Raw genomic sequence first — 24798 nt, 5'->3', positions numbered from 1 at the left:
CCAGGCTAAAACACTATTTAATTTGTTCAGCAATTGTCACAAAAATTCACTCACATAACATCTGGTGTTTATGAGGGTTCTATTCTTGGACCAATGAAATGTTGGGAAAAACACAAAGTTAAGAACAAGTAATATGTTGAGTGTCTAGTCAAAGCTGAGAAACATTCTACATCGAAGCAAATTTGATCAGCATGTTAATGGATCAAAAACTGGATCAAAAACTTCTGCATTTATCTTACAGGTGTTCAGGTGTTTGACCTTCTCAGTGTTACTGTCAAGGAAGTGTTCAGGTACCTTCCCCTTTCTCACTATAAAACCACCAGAAGCCTTTAGTGAAGCTCCGATTAGTCTGATGCAGAACACTAGAGGAGGAGCTTGGTCACATGTTCACTAGAGGAGGAGCTTGGTCACATGTTCACTAGAGGAGGAGCTTGGTCACATGTTCACTAGAGGAGGAGCTTGGTCACATGTTCACTACAGGAGGAGCTTGGTCACATGTTCACTAGAGGAAGAGCTTGGTCACATGTTCACTACAGGAGGAGCTTGGTCACATGTTCACTACAGGAGGAGCTTGGTCACATGTTCACTTCAGGAGCTGGGTCACATGTTCACTAGAGGAGCTTGGTCACATGTTCACTACAGGAGCTTGGTCACATGTTCACTAGAGGAGCTTGGTCACATGTTCACTAGAGGAGGAGCTTGGTCACATGTTCACTAGAGGAGGAGCTTGGTCACATGTTCACTACAGGAGCTTGGTCACATGTTCACTAGAGGAGCTTGGTCACATGTTCACTAGAGGAGCTTGGTCACATGTTCACTAGAGGAGGAGCTTGGTCACATGTTCACTACAGGAGCTTGGTCACAAGTTCACTACAGGAGTTTGGTCACATGTTCACTAGAGGAGGAGCTTGGTCACATGTTCACTAGAGGAGCTTGGTCACATGTTCACTAGAGGAGCTTGGTCACATGTTCACTAGAGGAGCTTGGTCACATGTTCACTAGAGGAGGAGCTTGGTCACATGTTCACTAGAGGAGCTTGGTCACATGTTCACTAGAGGAGGAGCTTGGTCACATGTTCACGACAGGAGCTTGGTCACATGTTCACTTCAGGAGCTTGGTCACATGTTCACTAGAGGAGCTTGGTCACATGTTCACTACAGGAGCTTGGTCACATGTTCACTAGAGGAGCTTGGTCACATGTTCACTAGAGGAGTTTGGTCACATGTTCACTACAGGAGCTTGGTCACATGTTCACTACAGGAGCTTGGTCACATGTTCACTAGAGGAGCTTGGTCACATGTTCACTACAGGAGCTTGGTCACATGTTCACTAGAGGAGCTTGGTCACATGTTCACTAGAGGAGCTGGGTCACATGTTCACTACAGGAGGAGCTTGGTGACATGTTCACTACAGGAGGACCTTGGTCAGATATTCACTAGAGGAGCTGGGTCACATGTTCACTACAGGAGGAGCTTGGTCACATGTTCACTAGAGGAGCTTGGTCACATGTTCACTAGAGGAGCTTGGTCAGACTTTCCAGGTGCCATGTGTCGAGATTCACTGTGATCACCGTGATCGGCGCCAAATAGGTAGTCTTTACAAAGCCAGGGGAAAATGACTCAACCTCGATATCCTGCAGTGTCCTGGCAGATAGAAACATTGTTGAGACTAGTCCAATGGCTCTATTGAACAAGGACAAGCATATATTCTCACTGCTAGCCTGACCGTGCAATCGGCCAAACACAAAGGCCACAATAATTGCAACAAAACATGACTCTATTCGTTTTTATTTCAGTCAGCAGACTCAATCAACCAATGAGGTCGTTGGTTGAACTCTCCCTTTTCGAAAATTCAAAAATAACACTATGGTGCATAATTATGTCTGAAACACCTCTCATCAATCAGAATTGTGTAGGAAGAGATTACCAAGAGTGTGCAAAGCTGTCATCAAGGCAAAGGGCAGCTATTTGAAGAATCTCAAATATAAATAAAAAAATTGTTGTTTAACACTTTTTTTGGTTACTACATGATTCCATACAATGTAGACATTAGTAAAAAATAAAAAATAGTAGGTGTTCTAAAACTTTTGTAGTGTATAACAAAAAAATCTTGGTAATTTCAAGGGGAGGGAAACCTAGCTTCCCTTGCCGTTAATGAAAACATACGACTGTACACTAGTCAGTGATTAGCCAACATTTTACTACTTTTGTCCCCATCAGTACACACTCAAACAAGGTACTATATCCACCCATCCACCTTGTGTCAATAGATCATGCATACTAAACTTCACACACACTTCCACCCCCCCCCCAACAAGCACCAGTCAATCACAGACACCATCCTCTCCTTACTAATAACTCTGCTTTTCTCCAATTTAGACTTCAAGCTTTACCTAAACAATTGTGACATTTGTTTGGATGCATCCATAACAATGAGGTGAATTCACCAGGCATAGAAAATGTGCTCACTAGACTGTTGTTCAGAGGAGCCAGCTAACGACATAGCTAACACAATCAGTTCAAGCTGAAGCTGGTAAGAATGCATACAAGCTGCACTTGTCGACTCCCAACACGTTCACTACTATGCGACAGCTGGAGATAGAATTTGAATATTGAAACAATGTTGCAAATGTCGGAGAGACAGACAGCAAGGTTTATATACAAATCTCAGCAGTTTCTAAAATAAACGGGAGATAATGTCTAGATGCTTTATATGGTGGAGATCAAGTTTATAAATTGCCTGGCTGATGAGACAGCGGATTGTGCAGTCAGATGGAACAAAGTAAACAGGCATTTTAACGTTATATATTTAGCCGGTGGAATGCGGTTTAACCAATTAGCATTCAGGATTAGACTCACCCATTGTATAAAAACAATCAACTAAGCCTCCATAATACAGAGAACTCCAGTAGAAGTTGTAGCCTTTCTTATAAAGACACCAACTATGACAACAAAACACAGACAATGTTTATGCCTAGTTCCAATATATTTATTTGCTAATCATGGAGTCATGGAAAGATTAAGCAAAGGTAACTTAGACTAGTTCCTGGTGCTGAGCTTGATGCCGCTGCAGATGTTGTTGGGATCGGACTCTGTAAATAGAACAATTGTGACCCGTTTCAGGAAACTAGGCGTATGTTGCGTGTCACTACTTCACAAGGAAAACCATTTGAAGGTATTATTACTCTGGAACATGTGAACTTTCATGTGCCTCAATAACTGTCACGAGAATTTATTTCTCCCTCTTAACTTGTCCCACACATATATTTGAATTATAGTATTCTATGTTTAAGGGTGGAATTCTTTAGTCATTACTTTAAACATATAAATTCCTTTATCAATAACACACTTGTATGCCATCTGAATATAAGACTACAACTGTTAAAATGTAGCACGCTTCTGTCTATGACATGAGCTGGTCAGTGTGTGTAGGTAATCGTTTCTAACGCACCTTTTTTGAAAGATCTCATGTAGTAAAATTGCATAAGTGTAGCTCTCCATTTTCTGGAGTACCGAGTTTTGAAATCAGTGAAATTTGAGTATGATAGCTAAGGAGATGAAGAAAATTCTTGTGTTTGATTGCAAATATGCAGACGGAGTCAAAAATGAAACACAGACGGCTGTTGTATAAATCACCTGTCTCTGGATTACATCTTTAAAATAAGGGCAACCATGGCATCCGTGACAGAGAGGCAGAAGCGTCCATCCATGTATGTAGGTAAGAGAGTCTAGCTAGCTATATTTTGAGATATTACATGTTTGTAATTTTGTCAGAAAGATGTTTTCATTTCAAGTTAAAGTGTACTGTTAGCTAGCTAGCTACCATTAGCTGGCTGGATGGCTAGCTAGCTAATGTTACGTGTATAATCTGTGTAGTATTATTCGTATATCAGAGCCATTTGCATTGGTAGTTATAGCCTAATGTTAGCTAGCTAACATTGAACCTGTTTGGTTAGCTACCTGCAGAATTGTGCAGGGTAGTAATGTTATGAGTTGCGATTACATGTATAAACAAAAGACTCCACTATGCAAATAACTATTTTAGTAGAATGTTTATGATGTCACTGCGACAACTGTGGATAGACGTAGCTGGTAAATTCGCTTTCTACTCCGATTTCAGAGCACTCTCCTCTGAGTGTGCCAGAGAGCAGATTAACTGACCAATTTACAAATGCTCAGCACCCGTTGAATATGGTTGGTGTCAGTAAACATTGTTAAAAAAAAGCATAATTCAATTGTTGCCAGCAGCACAGTTGCAGTCACCAACGCTCTGGATAACATGAAAACAGCCTAACCAGCTCTGCTAGGGCGATCAAAACGATCAGAGTGAGCTGTTCTCTTTTTTGTGTTTGGAAGTAGCTAGCAAGCTAGCCAATGTTAGCCAGTTAGCTTGGGTGCTTGACTGCTGTTGTTAGGACAGAACTCTCTGATCAACCCTTCTTTTCAGCCAGAGCGTCCAGTGTGCGATCTGAATGCGCAGAGCACACTCTGGCACACCAGATTTATTATGGATCCCCATTAGTTCCTTCCAAGGCAGCAGCTACTCTTCCTGGGGTTTATTATGGATCCCCATTAGTTCCTGCCAAGGCAGAAGCTACTCTTCCTGGGGTTTATTATGGATCCCCGTTAGTTCCTGTTGAGACAGCAGCGACTCTTCCTGGGGTTTATTATGGATCCCCATTAGTTCCTGCCAAGGCAGCAGCTACTCTTCCTGGGGTTTATTATGGATCCCCATTAGCGCCTGCCAAGGCAGCAGCTACTCTTCCTGGGGTTTATTATGGATCCCCGTTAGTTCCTGCAAAGGCAGCAGCTACTCTTCCTGGGGTTTATTATGGATCCCCGTTAGTTCCTGTCAGGCAGCAGCTACTCTTTCTGGGGTTTATTATGGATCCCCATTAGTTCCTTCCAAGGCAGTAGCTACTCTTCCTGGGGTATATTATGGATCCCCGTTAGTTCCTGCCAAGGCAGCAGCTACTCTTCCTGGGGTTTATTTTGGATCCCCGTTAGTTCCTGCCAAGGCAGCAGCTACTCTTCCTGGGGTTTATTTTGGATCCACATTAGTTCCTGCCAAGGCAGCAACTACTCTTCCTGGGGTTTATTTTGGATCCCCATTAGTTCCTGCCAAGGCAGCGGCTACTCTTCCTGGGGTTTATTATGGATCCCCATTAGTTCCTGCCAAGGCAGTAGCTACTCTTCCTGGGGTCCGGCAAAATTAAGGCAGTTATACAAGTTTAAAAACATTACAATACTCCACTACCACATATCTACAACACTAAGCCATGTGCATGTGTGTGTATAGTACGTATGTTATCACATGTATTGATCTGTATAGACATGTCACATGTCATAGGGGTGATATTGGCTTCAATAGACATGTCTCATGGTGTGTATGTGTGTGTATGTGTGTGTGTGTTTGACATTGGTTTCAATAGACATGTCTCATGGTGTGTATGTGTGTGTGTGTGTGTGTGTGTGTGTGTGTGTTTGACATTGGTTTAAATAGACATTTCATACAGAGTGATACACAGTGATGGATCTGGATCTGATGAGATCTGTGGCTGGCAGACTAGCCTGATAGTTGGTTTATCAGGTCTGTAACTGGCAGACTAGCCTGATAGTTGGTTTATCAGGTCTGTAACTGGCAGACTAGCCTGATAGTTGGTTTATCAGGTCTGTAACTGGCAGACTAGCCTGATAGTTGGTTTATCAGGTCTGTAACTGGCAGACTAGCCTGAGATTTTGGTTTATCAGGTCTGTAACTGGCAGACTAGCCTGATAGTTGGTTTATCAGGTCTGTGTGGTTGGCAGACTAGCCTGAGATTTTGGTTTATCAGGTCTGTAACTGGCAGACTAGCCTGATAGTTGGTTTATCAGGTCTGTAACTGGCAGACTAGCCTGATAGTTGGTTTATCAGGTCTGTAACTGGCAGACTAGCCTGATAGTTGGTTTATCAGGTCTGTAACTGGCAGACTAGCCTGATAATTAGCGAGAGAGCTAGAGAGAGAGAGAGAGAGAGAGAGAGAGAGAAAACTAGAGAGAGCTAGAGAAAGTTAGAGAGAACTTGAGAGAGCTAGAGAGAGCGAGACATCTAGAGTGAGAGAGAGAGAGAGCTAGAGAGAGAGAGCGAGAGAGAGCGAGAGCGAGAGCGAGCGAGAGAGTGAGAGAGAGCTAGAGAGAGAGCTAGAGAGAGAGAGTGAGAGCTAGAAAGAGCTAGAGATAGCGCGAAAGTTAGAGAGAGCTAGAGCGGGCTAGAGAGAGCTAGAGAAAGTTAGAGAGAGCTAGAGAGACCGAGAAAGCTAGAGAGAGAGAGAGCGAGAGAGCTAGAGAGAGCGAGAGAGAGAGAGAGAGAGAGAGAGAGAGAGAGAGAGAGAGATGTGCTAAGGCAGAAAAGAAGGCACATCTGAGTCTTGCTCTTTTCAGCCCTGCTCTATGCAAATTCCTCCGCTACCCCTTTGGGTTTTGGACCTATCACTATACAGCTGATTTAAAAAATCAACTAGTCATCAAGCCCCAGGACAGAGTTTCAGAAACGCTGCTATAGATGCCCTGTACAGGATCCGTCTCAGCTAATAAGGTCCACAGATGAATTCATACAACAGTGGTTTCCAACCTGTGGTCCGTGGGGATACTGTCCAACGACAGAGAGAGAAACAAGGTTTGTCAGTGTATGTGTGTGGTACAAGAGAGAAGGTAGCATCACACACTGCATCACACACAGCTAAGGCCTTTTGTGTTGGTACTGATGGCAGGCTGAGTGGAGGCAGTGAGGCAGAGGCAATCTTGCGTGAGCTGTCTCATCAAGGCTGCAGGGACCCTGGACAAACAGGCATATACACCAATGTATGAACGCACACACAAACACACACAAACACACATACACAAACTCACACAGTCACGCTCTTCTAAAGTGGCGATGCAGTCTTCTTGCCCAGCCTCTCATCTCCTACCCCTCTCCATCTCTCCCTCTCCTCCACCATTCCTCCATCTCATCTCCTACCCCTCTCTATCTCTCCATCTCCTCTCCTCCACCCATCTCTCCATCGCCTCCACCCATCTCTCCATCTCCTCTCCTCCACTCATCTCCTCTCCTCCACCCATCTCTCCATCCCCTCCACCCATCTCCTCTCCTCCACCCATCTCCTCTCCTCCACCCATCTCCTCTCCTCCACTCATCTCCTCTTCTCCACCCATCTCCTCTCCTCCACCCATCTCCTCTCCTCCACCCATCTCCTCTCCTCCACCCATCTCTCCATCTCCTCCACCCATCTCCTCTCCTCCACCCATCTCCTCTCCTCCACCCATCTCCTCTTCTCCACCCATCTCCTCTTCTCCACCCATCTCCTCTCCTCCACCCATCTCCTCTTCTCCACCCATCTCCTCTCCTCCACCCATCTCTCCATCTCCTCCACCCATCTCCTCTCCTCCACCCATCTCTCCATCTCCTCCACCCATCTCCTCTCCTCCACCCATCTCCATCTCCTCCACCCATCTCCTCTCCTCCACCCATCTCCTCTCCTCCACCCATCTCTCCATCTCCTCCACCCACCCATCTCCTCTCCTCCACCCATCTCCTCTCCTCCACCCATCTCCTCTCCTCCACCCATCTCCTCTCCTCCACCCATCTCTCCATCTCCTCCACCCACCCATCTCCTCTCCTCCACCCATCTCCTCTCCTCCACCCATCTCATCTCCTCCACCCATCTCCTCTCCTCCACCCATCTCCTCTCCTCCACCCATCTCCTCTCCTCCACCCATCTCCTCTCCTCCACCCATCTCTCCATCTCCTCCACCCATCTCCTCTCCTCCACCCATCTCCTCTCCTCCACCCATCTCCTCTCCTCCACCCATCTCCTCTCCTCCACCCATCTCTCCATCTCCTCCACCCATCTCCTCTCCACCCATCTCTCCATCTCCGCCACCCATCTCCTCTCCTCCACCCATCTCCATCTCCTCCACCCATCTCCTCTCCTCCACCCATCTCCTCTCCTCCACCCATCTCCTCTCCTCCACCCATCTCCTCTCCTCCACCCATCTCTCCATCTCCTCCACCCATCTCCATCTCCTCCACCCATCTCCTCTCTTCCACCCATCTCTCCATTTCCTCCACCCATCTCCTCTCCTCCACTCATCTCCTCTCCTCCACCCATCTCCTCTCCTCCACCCATCTCCTCTCCTCCACCCATTTCTCCATCTCCTCCACCCATCTCCTCTCCTCCACCCATCTCCTCTCCTCCACCCATCTCTCCCTGATGTCTCCTAGCAACAACTGTCTTCTCTCTACTCCGGGCCCCAGCTGCCTCTTAAATCACACACACAAATAAAATACAATTCCATTTGTCACATCCGTCAAATACAACAGGTGTAGACTTTACCGTGAAATGCTTACTTTACTAGCCCTTACCCAACAATACAGAGTTATTGTGAACATAAATAGAGACGCAACATGCAACGAAATTTGACTGAGTTACAGTTCATATGAGGAAATCAGTTAATTAAAAAAAAAATATTAGGTCCTAATCTATGGATTTCCCATGACTGGGAATGCAGATATGTATATGTTGGTCACAGAAACCTTTAAAAAAAAAGTGCATGCCAACTGCACGCTCCCTCAAAACTTGAGACATCTGTGGCATTGTGTTGTGTAACAAAACTGCACATTTTAGAGTGGCCTTTTTTTGTCCCCAGCACAAGGTGCACATGTGTAATGAGCATGCTGTTTAATCAGCTTCTTGATATGCCACACCTGTCAAGTGGAGGGATTATCTTGGCAAAGGAGAAATGCTCACTAACAGGGATGTAAACACATTTGTGCAACACATTTAAGAGAAATAAGCAGTTTTTTTGTGCGTATGGAACATTTCTGGGATCTTTTATTTCAGCTCAGGAAACATGGTACCAACACTTTACATGCTGCGTTGATGTTTTTTGTTCAGTGTAATTTCTAAATGCTGACCGCCTCAACTCAGATTCAAGGTGGGTCCTTCACTCTCTGGTCTTGTGATCATTTGATCTGAACGAGCCGTGCCTGTCGACAGACTCAAGCCTTTACACATTAAAGTTAATTACCCTTCATTATATTTCGTCAAACATGACTGGCGTTTAGCCTATATTTCTGTAATTAAAGTCTCATTAATATGTAAATCATCATGGAGCTGTGAGTCGGTGAAACAGGTGCAACGTTTAATAAAACAACAAAACAAGTAAAGAGACAAATCCATAAGGCTACACGCCAGTAAACAAGAACAATACACAACTGGTGAGGAAACATAAGGGAGTGACATATAAAGGGGAGGAAAATGATAGAGGTAATGATGTCCAGGATGTGAGTCATAATGATTAACAGGTGCGCGTAATGATGACTGCCAGGTGTAAGTAATGATGAATCCCAGGAATGGTGGTTAGTATTCTGGCGATGTCGTACACCGGAGGGGAGGAGCAGGAGAAGATGTGACACCTAAACTATGACATGAGGCTGTAGCCTGTATGCATATTACCTACACTTTGACCTGTAGGCTTTTTTTTTATTCATGTACATGAAAAATAGTTTTGAACATTATTCTAATGTTGGCCTCTGATCCAATTCTGAACAGAGTAATTGTTTGATATTGCATTTTTTGAAATATATTTTTACTTGTCCATTTGGACAACTTAAATCTATATTCTTGGTGTCCCACTATTCTGTTTAACTTGTCACAGACAAGCCTTTAAGTCGATCCCTGATAGGATATTACAGTCCTTCAGATCATGTTGATAGGATAGTCTTGAACGAAGCTAGAGGCGGTTTATCCGACGGACAAGTATCCCGCACACCGGCCTAAATAATGCCACCTCTTGTCACGGCTTCCGCCGAAGTTGGTCCCTCTCCTTGTTCGGGTGGTGTTCGGCGGTCGACGTCACCGACCTTCTAGCCATCATTGATCCATTTTTCATTTTTCATTGGTTTTGTCTTGTCTTCCTACACACCTGGTTCCAATCCCATTCATTACCTGTTGTGTATTTAACCCTCTATTTCCCCCCATATCCTTGTCAGAGATTGTTTGTTGCATGTAGGTGTGTTATTTTGTTCTGGTGTGCGACGGGTTTTGCACCCTATTATGTTATTTTTGTATACTTTGGTTTTATTAAACAGCTCCGTTTTTTACCAAGTTCATTCTCCTGCGCCTGACTTCCCTGCCACCAGCACACACCGCATTACAGAATCTCTGACCACACTATGGAGTCAGCAGGAGAGGATACCCCGGCCATTGAGGTGGAGGAGCTCGTCCAGGAGCATGCAGCAATGCTTTACCAACTTAGCACCGCCATGGATCGCGTTGTCCAAACTACGGACCGCTGGGAGAGACAGGGGTTTTTTCCAGTGCCTCCACCAGCCCAACCGGGGTCTCTCTTGAGCGCCCCTTTCCCGCCAAAAACCAAGTGGAATCCGTCTCTCCTTATCCCAGGATTACGACGGGAGGGCTGCGAACTGCCAGGGGTTTTTGTTGCAGTTGAACCTTTATCTGGCCACCGTCCACCCGGCTCCATCGGACCGTGAGAGGGTGTCCGCCTCACCGGGAAAGCCCTGGAGTGGGCCAACGCCGTGTGGAGAAAGGGAGATGCGGCGTTGGACCAGTCTGAGGAGTTCACCTGCCGTTTCCAGGCGGTCTTCGACCACCCGCCCGAGGCCAGAGCGGCGGGTGAGCGCCTCTACCATCTGAGGCAGGAGACAAGGAGCGTCCAGGAGTTCGCCCTGGAGTTTAGGACCCTGGCTGACGGCGCGGGATGGAACAACAGGGCCCTGATCGACCATTATCGTTGCAGTCTGTGCGAGGATGTCCGTCGGGAGCAGGCCTGCAGAGACACCACCCTCACTTTCGACCAGCTGGTGGATCTGTCCATCCGGCTGGACAACCTGCTTGCTACTCGTGGACGTCCAGATCGGGGTCTGGTAGTTCCCTCCTCCCGCACCCCCTCTCCGATACCTATGGAGCTGGGAGGGACGGTGCGCAGGGAGACCGGAGGGAGTTCCCGCTCGTGCGCCATCTGTGGCCGCAGAGGACACACTGCCGGTCGGTGCCGGGTTGGTTCCTCTGGGGATCGAGGCAGCAGGCAGGGAGCTCTGGCGCCACCCCAGGTGAGCCGGCACCATTCTCACCCAGAGCCCTCTGTTGCACATATGTTTGTGTCTGTCACTTTCCCTGAGTTTTCCCCGCATTCCCAGCATAAGGCGCTCGTTGATTCAGGTGCGGCTGGGAATTTTATAGATAGAGCGTTAGCTCATAGTTTAGGGATCCCCATTGTTCCTGTGGCTGTGCCCTTCCCCATTCAAGCCTTAGATAGTCAACCATTAGGGACAGGGGTGATTAGGGAGGTCACCGCGCCTTTGGGTATGGTGACGCAGGGGGGTCACAAGGAGAGAATTAGTTTCTTCCTCATTGACTCTCCTGCGTTTCCTGTACTTTTTCCACCACTGTTCTCCGGTACTGTTGTCATCTTTTTTTAGCTAGTAGTTCTGAAAGTAGCGCTCATGAACCGTATAAGCAGATTTGGATCGCCACATCTTTGCTGATTGTGCATCTTGCTAGCTGTCACTCAAAGGGTGAGTGACTACAACTCAAATTGCTAGGGGCAGTTGTCACACACACACACACACACACACACACACACACACACACACACACACACACACACACACGGCCAGCAGATACTCCAAAATGCATCCAATCAGAACCATGTAATTTTCTCCCCAAGCATGATTCTGGAACTGTGTCTGTAAGTATACACACACCCACACACGTATCTACCCACAAGCCGAGACACAGACAGACAATGATGTAGACACCGACTTATTCAAGCCTCCAGTATTATAGAATTGTAATTAATCCTACGGTCCAGAATAAGTCAATATCTCAGACAGCCCTCAATAACTACAATATTAAATACATATACAAGGGAGCTGTGTATCCATGTAATGGCTTATTGATCCACTGATCAATGTCAGCTGGTATAAAACCATATTTTGACCAGCAGGTGATTACTGTCAAGAGCAGAACAATTACATCAAAATGTCATCAAATCCACAGGGATCAACTCACATGTAATATTCTGCACCAGTTAAATCAATATCCAACCACTGGACCATCTCACTGCAAGAATCACACGTCCAAACCCTTCCCACTCAGCACGTTACGTCCACGGACGGCAAAATTCTGCCCAATATCAGGTCCGTCCGTCGTGGTCGTTATTTCACCCAATAATAGTCATCCCAAATTGCGCTATGTTTAGTCTGTCCAATTTTACCGAAGATCAGCCTGACCTCGAGCTTGCTCTACTCATGGAAAACATGAGATCCACGAAAACAATCATAGCCTATATTGATTACAATTATGGAACTTCATGGAAATATCCACAATAAAATATTTATAAAATATATATACTTTTTTACCAATTTAGCTGGTCAAGTTCTCAGATGTTCTGTCATAAGCAGAATATATGTATGTATGTGTGTGTGTGTGTGTGTATATATATATATATATATATGTATGTATATGTATATATGTGTGTGTGTGTGTATGTATATATTTTTTGAAATATGACTGAAAATGGTTTGTAAACTAATGGGTGCAAAATTTTAACATAATTTATTACCATTTGTATTTTAACCACCATTTGCTTCTGTGACATATTGCGTGTGTGGAAAGAAGACATGAGCAATTCATTCCTCCATTTGCAACACTCCCGACCCCACAGAAGCCACACAGCGACAACTTTCAAAAAGTTGAAGACAAGCGTGAGAGGGGAATGTAAGTACACAATTTTTCAGGTAGCAAACTATCCTTTTCTCTAGCAGCTAACGTTCATTTTAGCTACTCTTAGTACCGTTACCTGCAGTCAGATGCTAGGTAGTTAGCAAGGTGTGGAAAAAAAGCATTAGCAAGCTGTTTAGCTAAATAACTAGCATGCTGTAGCTATCCAACTATCACAGCTGGCTAGCTTCGTAAAAGAGGGGTTCGTGTTAACCCTAAGGCTAACCCTAAGCCTTATGATGCTAAGTAGAATGAGGACACTGTGTTAGAATCAGCATGTCCACATTTAGTTTAAACATTCATCCCACTTCTTTGCCCATCACGCTTTTGCTTCTCTCTGGCTCTCGTGTGCGTGTGCGTGTGTGCGTGTGTGTGTGTGTGTGTGTGTGTGTGTGTGTGTGTGTGTGTGTGTGTGTGTGTGTGTGTGTGTGTGTGTGTGTGTGTGTGTGTGTGTGTCAACTGTAGTAGCTAGTGATAGTATTGTCATAACAGTCTCATAACTATTAAACAATCTTTATGTGACCTGTCCTTTCAGCACCATGAGCCTGTCCTTTCAGCACCATGAGCCTGTCCTTTCAGCACCATGAGCCTGTCCTTTCAACACCATGAGCTTGTTACCTTTGATGTGACATTCGTTGTCACTATTGGTGATAGTGGGATTAGGCCACCATAGATTGTGTAAACAGTTTTTTGTTTTTGTTTCGCTGGTTGTATTATTTTATGCATTATGTCACATGTTGTGCCCGTGCCAGTTCTGTCTCTGTGTGTTTGTTGCTTTGTTTTATCCAGCTTGACTCCAGTTCCCACCATTCCTTTTGTGTGTTGTGGTCTTTTGCCTAATAAACTGGCGGAGGGTCATGTTGGCCTGCTACAAATGAAAATGCACTACCATATTTTGTCCTCTAAGACCCTGAAGCTAGGATATGCATATAATTGGTAGATTTGGATAGAAAACACTCGAAAGTTTCTAAAACTGTTTGAATAATGTCTGTGAGTATAACAGAACTGATTTGGCAGGCGAAACCCCGAGCACAATACATCCAGGGAAATTTAACTCTGCAGTACACAACATAACATTTACATTTTAGTCATTTAGCAGACACTCTTATCCAGAGCAACTTACAGTAGTGAATGCATACATTTCATGCATAATTTATTTATTTTTGTACTGGCCACCCGTGGGAATCAAACTCACAACCCTGGCGTTGCACACACCATGCTGGCGTTGGAAACACCATGCTCTACCAACTGAGCCACAGGGAAGACCCATATAACAGATCTGACAATAAAGATGAAATACAGGAGGAATTCCTCTTTTTCCTTCAACAAAGACGGATTTATCTGATAAGATACTCACTCACCACACGTACACAGAGACATGCTGCCACTCAGGGCGGCGGGGGGACAGGGACGGGGACGTTATTGGATATGGGTAGAGAGAAAATAGAACAAATGAAATGCAACCCACGAGCAAAAGGAACAATTCAATATGAGCAGTCACTCCAAGGCATTGTAGAGAGAATGAACATTACCTTGGAGAAAGGCAACAATACAAGACCCAAGATGAATGATACCACCTCCATACTATAGATCCTGATGGATGATACCACCTCCATACTATAGACCCAAGATGGATGATACCACCTCCATACTATAGACCCAAGATGGATGATACCACCTCCATACTATAGATCCTGATGGATGATACCACCTCCATACTATAGACCCAAGATGGATGATACCACCTCCATACTATAAATCCTGATGGATGATACCACCTCCATACTATAAATCCTGATGGATGATACCACCTCCATACTATAGACCCAAGATGGATGATACCACCTCCATACTATAAATCCTGATGGATGATACCACCTCCATACTATAGATCCAAGATGGATGATACCACCTCCATACTATAGACCCAAGATGGATGATACCACCTCCATACTATAGATCCTGATGGATGATACCATCTCCATACTATAGATCCAAGATGGATGATACCACCTCCATACTATAGATCCTGATGGATGACACCATCTCCATACTATAGATCCTGATGGATGATACCACTTCCATACTATAGATCCTGATGGATGATACCACCTCCATACTATAGATCCTGACAGATGATACCACCTCCATACTATAGACCCAAGATGGATGATACCACCTCCATACTATAGATCCTGATGGATGATACCACCTCCATACTATAGACCCAAGATGGATGACACCACCTCCATACTATAGATCCAAGATGGATGATACCACCTCCATACCATAGACCCAAGATGGATGATACCACCTCCATACTATAGATCCTGATGGATGATACAACCTCCATACTATAGACCCAAGATGGATGATACCACCTCCATACTATAGATCCTGATGGATGATACCACCTCCATACTATAGATCCTGACGGATGATACCACCTCCATACTATAGATCCTGATGGATGATACCACCTCCATACTATAGATCCAAGATGGATGATACCACCTCCATACTATAGATCCAAGATGGATGATACCACCTCCATACTATAGATCCAAGATGGATGATACCACCTCCATACTATAGATCCTGATGGATGATACCACCTCCATACTATAGACCCAAGATGGATGATACCACCTCCATACTATAGATCCTGATGGATGATACCACCTCCATACTATAGACCCAAGATGGATGATACCACCTCCATACTATAGATCCAAGATGGATGATACCACCTCCATAGTATAGATCCTGATGGATGATACCACCTCCATACTATAGATCCTGATGGATGATACCACCTCCATACTATATACCCAAGATGGATGACACCACCTCCATACTATAGACCCTGATGGATGATACCACCTCCATACTATAGATCCAAGATGGATGATACCACCTCCATAGTATAGATCCTGATGGATGATACCACCTCCATACTATAGATCCTGATGGATGATACCACCTCCATACTATATACCCAAGATGGATGACACCACCTCCATACTATAGACCCTGATGGATGATACCACCTCCATACTATAGATCCAAGATGGATGATACCACCTCCATACTATAGATCCTGATGGATGATACCACCTCCATACTATAGATCCTGATGGATGATACCACCTCCATACTATAGACCCAAGATGGATGATACCACCTCCATACTATAGATCCTGATGGATGATACAACCTCCATACTATAGACCCAAGATGGATGATACCACCTCCATACTATAGATCCTGATGGATGATACCACCTCCATACTATAGATCCTGACGGATGATACCACCTCCATACTATAGATCCTGATGGATGATACCACCTCCATACTATAGATCCAAGATGGATGATACCACCTCCATACTATAGATCCTGATGGATGATACCACCTCCATACTATAGATCCTGATGGATGATACCAATAATGTGTAGATTATGTAATGTACCAATAATTTATAGATAATGTAATATACCAATAATGTATAGATAATGTAAAGTACCGATAATGTATAGATCATGTAAAGTACCGATAATGTATCGATAATGTAAAGTACCAATAATGTGTAGATAATGTAAAGTACCGATAATGTATCGATAATGTAAAGTACCAATAATGTATACAGTGCATTGGGAAAGTATTCAGACCCCTTCCCTTTTTCCATATTTTGTTACATTACATCCTTATTCTAAAATGGATTAAATAGAAAAGTTTCCTCATAAATCTACTAATACCCCGTAATGACAAAGCGAAAACAGCTTAGATATTTTTGCTTATTTATTGAAAACAAAAAAGAGAAATATCTTATTTACATAAGTATTCAGACCCTTCGCTATGAGACTCGAAATGTTGCTACGGTTCATCCTGATTCCATTGATCATCCTTGAGATGTTTTTTACAACTTGATTGAAATGACTGATTGGACATGATTTGGAAAGGCACGCACATATATTTATATAAGGTCCCAATGTTGACAGTGCATGTCAGAGCAAAAACCAAGGGTTAAAACATTCAGTTGAGAAATTAATTCTGAATGACTAAGTTAAGGGGTTGAGTTTTAACCCAATGTGCCTTTCTTCTGTTTTTTTACCATCTCTACCATCTCTACTGACGACTCTGACCAAGCCCTTATGAAGACTTCAGGAGAACGTATCACTGCAGTACACAACATAACACTGCAGTACACAACATAACACTGCAGTACACAACATAACACTGCAGTACACAACATAACACTGCAGTACACGACATATCCTGATAAGCACCAGAACATTCAAATGGAAAATGCCATAATCAAGAACTGGCCACACCTGAAGTGCGAATGGGATTCAGACACTACAGACAAACTAAAGAACAGACGGAGAGGGATAGTCCGCCATTTTAGGAGAAGAGCAGCAGAGGGAGAGTAACACTTTGGGGTTGCCTTGTCGAGTTGGTTGTTGAGGAGAAGAGCAGCAGAGGGAGAGTAACACTTTGGGGTTGCCTTGTCGAGTTGGTTGTTGAAAAGTGGAGCTGTGTGATGTTGGTGTGAAAGGCAGTTTTGAACAGCGGGAGATCACTTTGACGATGGGTGGTTGTGGTAGAGTGATTAAACACATGTATTTCCAGAGGAAGACTTCGTGTAGTGAATGCTCCATTTACTGACTTCCAGGCACTAAAGTTACTAGCTTCAGAGGCTTTTGCCTCACAACCTCTGGCAGCTCCAATAATGATCTTCACGAAACGGCTGCCTGGGTGATGTCAATTCCAACACTGAAAAAAATCTTCCTGTAACCCGTTAACCACGTTTCCATCCAACCATTAATTAGGATGAATTACCTGTCACATGAAATAAATCACGGCTGGGCTGATGGAAACATGAAATGTTGAAACGTGAAATAAATGTAAAAAATGCCGGATAAAATTGTATAAATGTCAAAAGACAATTTGTCTGTGAAAAAAAATGATGCCAAAAATGGCTGTGGAAACACCTTTATGCAAATATTGATATAATAACCATCATATGGAAGTAAACTTGAAGTCACACGATGATATGCTGTGTGGTCCTCCCACTACGACGCAGTTCATTAGGCTACAGATGAAGTTCTGATGAACTTCACAGGGTGGTGTAAGGTCACGGTGGTGACCTTGACGCTCCTTTCCAATAAATATCCAGGGTCTTATTTTGGTGACATGATGATCGATGCTTGGCTGCCTTTTGACAAATACAAATAATATGGCTCTTACCAATAATAATCTCTTAATGTAGGTTGGCTACCCTCCGCTGTTTCTTCCAGCTGCTGGCTAGAGAGCACGTGCCAAGACCAGAGTGGGCACATTTGCCGCGAGGTGTGTTTTGGATCATTGTCCTGTTGAAAAACAAATGACAGTCCCGCTAAGCGCAACCAGATGGGATGGCATATCGCTGCAGAATGTTGTGGTAGCCATGCTGGTTAAGTGTGCCTTGAATTCCAAATAAATCACAGACAGTGTCACCAGCAAAGCACACCCACACCATCACACCTCCTCCTCCATGCTTCACGGTGGGAACCACACATGCGGAGGTCATCCGTTCACCTACTCTGCCTCTCACAAAGACATTGCGGTTGAAACAAAACATCTCAAATTGGGACTGATCAGACTAAAGGATAGATTTCCACCGGTCTATGTCCACTGCTCGTGTTTCTTTGTCCAAGCAAGTCTCTTCTTATTATTGTTGTCTTTTAGTAGTGGTTTCTTGGCAGCAATTCGACCGTGAAGGCCAAATTCACCCAGTCTCCACTGAACAGTTGATGTTGAGAGGTGTCTGTTACTTGAATTCTGTGAAGCATTTATATGGGCTGCAAACTGAGATGCAGTTAACTCTAATGAACTTATCCTCTGCAGCAGAGGTAACCCTGGGTTTTCCTTCCCAGTGGCGGTCCTCATGAGAGCCAGTTTCATCGTAACGATTGATGGTTTTTGCAACTGCACTTGAAGAAACCTTCAAAGTTCATTACATTTTCAGGATTGACTGATTGTCGTGTTTTAAAGTAATGATGGTCTGTCTTTTTTCTTTGCTTATTTGAGCTGTTCTTGCCATAATACGGACTTGGTCTTTTTCCAAATAGGGCTATTTTCTGTATACCAACCCTACCTTGTCAAAACACAACTGATTGCCTCAAACGCATTAAGAAGGAATGAAATTCCACAAATTAACTTTAGACAAGGCACCCCTGTTAATTGAAATGCATTCCAGGTGACTACCTCATGAAGCAGGTTGAGAGAATGCCAAGAGTGTGCAAAGTTGTCATCAAGGCAAAGGGTGGCTACTTTGAAGTATCTAAAATCAAACACTTTTTTGTTTACCACATGATTCCATATGTGTTACTTCATAGGTTCGATGTCTTGACTTTTATTCTACAACGTAGAAAATAGTAAAATAAAGAAAAACCCTAGATCTGAGGACCCATGCCAAATCTTTTCAGTCTCCTGAGGGGGAATAGGTGTTGTCGTGCCCTCTTCATGACTGTATGTTTGGACCATGATAGTTTATTAGTGATGTGGATACCAAGGAACTTGAAGCTCTCAGCCTGCTCCACTACAGCCCTGTCGTTGAGAATGGGAGCATGTTCGGCCCACCTTTTCCTGTAGTCCACGATCATGTCCTTTGTCTTGATCACGTTTAGGGAGAGATTCTTGTCCTGGCACCATACTGCCAGGTCCCTGACCTCCTTCCTATAGGCTGTCTCATTACTGTCGGTGATCAGGCCTACCACCGTTGTGTCGTTGGCAAACTTAATGATGGTGTTGGAGTCGTGCTTGGCCACACAGTTGTGGGTGAACAGGGAGTACAGGAGGGGACTAAGTGTTGAGTATCAGCGTGGCAGATGTGTTGTTGCCTACCTTTACCACCTAGAGGTGGCCCATCAGGCTGTCCAGGATCCAGTTGCAAAGGGAGTTGTTTAGTCCCAGGGTACGTAGCTTTGAGGGCACTATGGTGTTGAACACTGAGCTGTAGTCAATTAACAGCATTTACACATAGGTGTTCCTTTTGTCCGGGTGGGAAAGGGCAGTGTGGACTGCAATAGAGATTGCGTCATCTGTGGATCTGTTGGGGCAGTATGCAAATTGGAGTGGGTCTAGGGCAGGGCTGCCCAATCCTCTTCCTGGAGATCTGCCGTCCTGTGGGTTTTCAGTCCAACCCTAATTTAACACACCTTATTCTAATAATTAGCTGCTCAACAAGCCCTTAACTAGCTGAATCAGATATGCTAAATTAGGTTTGGACTGAAAACCCACAGGACAGTAGATCTCCAGGAAGAGGGTTGGGCAGCCATGGTCTAAGGTTTCTGGGATGATGGTGTTGAAATGAGCCATGACCAGCCTTTCAAAGCACTTGACCTGTTTAAAAGTCTTATTCACATCGGCTACAGAGAGCGTGCTCACACAGTCGTCCGGAACAGCTGGTGCTCTCATACATGCTTCAGTGTTGCTTGCCTCGAAGCAAGCAAAGAAGTCATTTAGCTTGTCTGGTAGGCTCTTGTCACTGGGCACCTGACAACCTGTCAGAAATTAGATAAAATGGATTTTAAGTTTCCCTGCATTAAAGTTCCCAGCCACTAGGAACGCCACCTCTGGTTGAGCATTTTATTGCTTGCTTATGGCCATATACAGCTCATTGAGTGTGGTCTTAGTGCCAGCATCGGTTTGTGGTGGTAAATAGACATCTACGAAAAATGTGGTAAATAGTGTGGTCTACAGCTTATCATGAGATACTCTACCTCAGGCGAGCAAAACATTGAGAGTAGATTTTGCACTGTGACAAAAAGACACAGACCACCAGCCCTTATGGCTGTTCTGTCTTGTATATTATCTGCGTCGTCGTTCAGCCGCGACACGGTGAAAACATAAGATATTTCAGTTTTTAACGTCTCGTTGTTAGGATAGTCTCGAACGGAGCTCATCCAGTTTATTCTCCAGTGATCGGAAGTTGGCCAATAGGACAGATGGTAGAGGTGGGATACCCACTCGCCGTTAAATTCTCACAAGGCACCCGGACCTGGATCCCCTGTATCAGTGTCTCTTCTTCATGCAAAAGACTGGGATTTGAGCCTGGTGTGGTATCAGCAGTAAAGAACAAAATATTTTTTCCAGTTCGAGGTGATTAATCGCTGTTCTGATATCCAGAAGCTCTTTTCAGTCATAAGCGATGGTGGCAGAAACATTATGTACAAAATAAGTTACAAGTAATATGAAAAAACGCATAAATTAGCACAATTGGTTAGGAGCCCGTAAAACGGCAGCCATCTTCTCCGGCGGCATGGTAACTGACTATTCGCATCGAAATCTGTCGCAAATTGGATGGAAACCTAGCTACTCTGGGACATCAGTAGCTGGTAATATTTGCAGAAAAATAGGTACAGACATTTTCCACCTGTTTAGTCGTTAATCATTTAGGGAACACTAAATTAAAGCTATGTACTGCAATAATTGGTTTACACAGAGTTCAGTAGTGTCTGTTTGTTTGATTTGCATTCTGTGAGAGATAATCTATTTGCATTAAAGACGTAAAGACTACATGAAACTCATCGTCATCACATGGTTGAATTAAGTTTGACTTTCAAGCACACTCCAGAATAATCGCATGTAGACTTGAAATGACTCATTAAAAAATAGGACTTCCTTTCCTCTGTGAGGTTTATATCACTGGTTTATTTTCTTTACTGCCGCATCAAAATTGATAGAATCTAACGCAGCATAAAGTTGACGTCATTTAACAATTTTTCTCTTTTAGAAATTTTTCAAACGACAATCGCGTTCCTTTCATATCGCCCTCTAAGCCTTAACATTAACATTAAAGAGCCACAGCCAGGCACAGTTATCAAGCTTTATCTTTAAAGAAAGGACCTCCTGTTGGGTTTATTTAGAAGCAGAGATGATGACTCGGATGTCACTAGCTCTGTGGGGAGGTTGAGGTCAGGGTGAGAGCCCAGGATAGAAGTTAATGACCAAGGTTACTCATACTGCACAGCTCTGTGGGGAGGTTGAGGTCAGGGTGAGAGCCCAGGATCCAAGTTAATGACCAAGGTTACTCATACTGCACAGCTCTGTGGGGAAAACTCATTAAGGTGTGCTGAAGCTTAGCCTACCAATGAGTCACGACCAATTCAAACAGTTGCAGCGCTGGCAAAGGACATGTCATGAACTGAGCTCGTCTTTAGAAGTCGTCAACAACAAATTAACTCATTGATGTTTACATTGATAAACTGTATGACTTTAGGGTCTGAATATTAACACGTGAAGTTGTTAATTGGTATACAGCTAGCACCTAGCCTAGCAGCACCTAGCCTAGCAGCACCTAGCCTAGAAGAATGTCAGACGAATAGTGAACATGGCACCACCAAGCCTAGCACCACCTAGCCTAGCAGCATATAACAGACTCAACCTAGCATAGAACCTTCTACCATAGCATCATCCACCATAGCATAGCACCATGTAGCCTACCATAGCACCATCTATCCTACCATAGCACCATCTACCCTAGCATAGCATCATGTAGCCTACCATAGCACCATCTATCCTAGCATAGCACCATCTATCCTAGCATAGCACCATGTAGCCTAACATAGCACCATGTAGCTTAGCATAGCACCATCTACCCTAGCATAGCACCATGTAGCCTAACATAGCACCATCTACCCTAGCATAGCACCATCTACCCTAGCATAGCACCATCTATCCTAGCATAGCACCATGTAGCCTACCATAGCACCATGTAGCCTACCATAGCACCATGTAGCCTTGCATAGCATCATGTAGCCTACCATAGCACCATCTATCCTAGCCTAGCTCCATGTAGCCTAGCATAGCACCATGTAGCCTAACATAGCACCATCTACCCTACCATAGCACCATCTACCCTAGCATAGCACCATCTATCCTAGCATAGCAACATGTAGCCTAACATAGCACCATCTACCCTACCATAGCACCATGTAGCCTAACATAGCACCATCTATCCTAACATAGCACCATCTACCCTAGCATAGCACCATGTGCTCTAGCATAGCACCATGTAGCCTAGCATAGCATCATGTAGCCTACCATAGCACCATCTATCCTAACATCACACCATCTACACTATCATAGCACCATCTATCCTAGCATAGCACCATGTAGCCTAGCATACATTTCCTCTGAGAGTCAGCTGAAAGGAGCATGAAGAGCCAGGAGATAAATCACATTTCCTCACGTTGTATTTTACGGAGGAGGTGAGGTTCAGCCACTCGATGATACAGGAGAAGTGGTTTTATATTCCACCTTCAAAGCAACAACACTGCTGGTGAACAAAAGCAAAGGTGGCCCTGAGAGAGAACAGGAAGCGAGGGGAGAGTATCCTTCTCAATAACCAGGAAGTGGAGAAGTGAGTTCACTATGACCCTCTGTCTGTAAGCATGTGACTAAAGTAAAAAGTTAGCTTGGTAGTTCGTATGGTAGCTGGGAATAGATTGGAGAGTTAGCCTGGTAGCTGGGAATAGATTGGAGAGTTAGCCTGGTAACTGGGAATAGATTGGAGAGTTAGCCTGGTAGCTGGGAATAGATTGGAGAGTCAGCCTGGTAGCTGGGAATAGATTGGAGAGTTAGCCTGGTAGCTGGGAATAGATTGGAGAGTTAGCCTGGTAGCTGGGAATAGATTGGAGAGTTAGCCTGGTAGCTGGGAATAGATTGGAGAGTTAGCCTGGTAGCTGGGAATAGATTGGAGAGTTAGCCTGGTAGCTGGGAATAGATTGGAGAGTTAGCCTGGTAGCTGGGAATAGATTGGCCTGGTAGCTGGGAATAGATTGGAGAGTTGGCCTGGTAGCTGGGAATAGATTGGAGAGTTAGCCTGGTAGCTGGGAATAGATTGGAGAGTTAGCCTGGTAGCTGGGAATAGATTGGAGAGTTAGCCTGGTAGCTGGGAATAGATTGGCCTGGTAGCTGGGAATAGATTGGAGAGTTGGCCTGGTAGCTGGGAATAGATTGGAGAGTTAGCCTGGTAGCTGGGAATAGATTGGAGAGTTAGCCTGGTAGCTGGGAATAGATTGGAGAGTTAGCCTGGTAGCTGGGAATAGATTGGAGAGTTAGCCTGGTAGCTGGGAATAGATTGGCCTGGTAGCTGGGAATAGATTGGAGAGTTGGCCTGGTAGCTGGGAATAGATTGGAGAGTTAGCCTGGTAGCTGGGAATAGATTGGAGAGTTAGCCTGGTAGCTGGGTTTAGATTGGAGAGTTAGCCTGGTAGCTGGGAATAGATTGGAGAGTTAGCCTGGTAACTGGGAATAGATTGGAGAGTTAGCCTGGTAGCTGGGAATAGATTGGAGAGTTAGCCTGGTAGCTGGGAATAGATTGGAGAGTCAGCCTGGTAGCTGGGTATAGATTGGAGAGTTAGCCTGGTAGCTGGGAATAGATTGGACAGTTAGCCTGGTAGCTGGGAATAGATTGGACAGTTAGCCTGGTAGCTGGGAATAGATTGGAGAGTTAGCCTGGTAGCTGGGAATAGATTGGAGAGTCAGCCTGGTAGCTGGGTATAGATTGGAGAGTTAGCCTGGTAGCTGGGAATAGATTGGAGAGTTAGCCTGGTAGCTGGGAATAGATTGGAGAGTTAGCCTGGTAACTGGGAATAGATTGGAGAGTTAGCCTGGTAGAGTTACCTGTTCTGTGTGTGAGATTACTTTTATTTAACTAGGCAAATCGTTTTTTAAGAACAAATTCTTATTTACGATGACAGCCTACTCCGGCCATACCCGGACAACGCTGAGCCAATTGTGCGCCACCCTATGGGAATCCCAATCACGGCCGGTTGGATTCAAACCAGGGAGTCTGTAGTGACGCCTGTAGCACTGAGATGAAGTGCCTTCAGACCGCTGCGCCACTCGGGAGCCTGAGGAACGGAGGGGTGATGTAACACTGGTAGAGTTACCTGCTCTGTGTCTGAGAACGGAGGGGTGATGTAATGGCCACGAGATAGAAGTTGTTTTTCAATCTCTCTG

Source organism: Salmo trutta, chromosome 6 (assembly GCF_901001165.1).
Source record: "Salmo trutta chromosome 6, fSalTru1.1, whole genome shotgun sequence".
In the NCBI taxonomy this organism is placed as follows: domain Eukaryota; kingdom Metazoa; phylum Chordata; class Actinopteri; order Salmoniformes; family Salmonidae; genus Salmo; species Salmo trutta.
The sequence above is the reverse complement of the archived record's forward strand: the minus strand, read 5'-3'. Positions refer to the sequence as shown.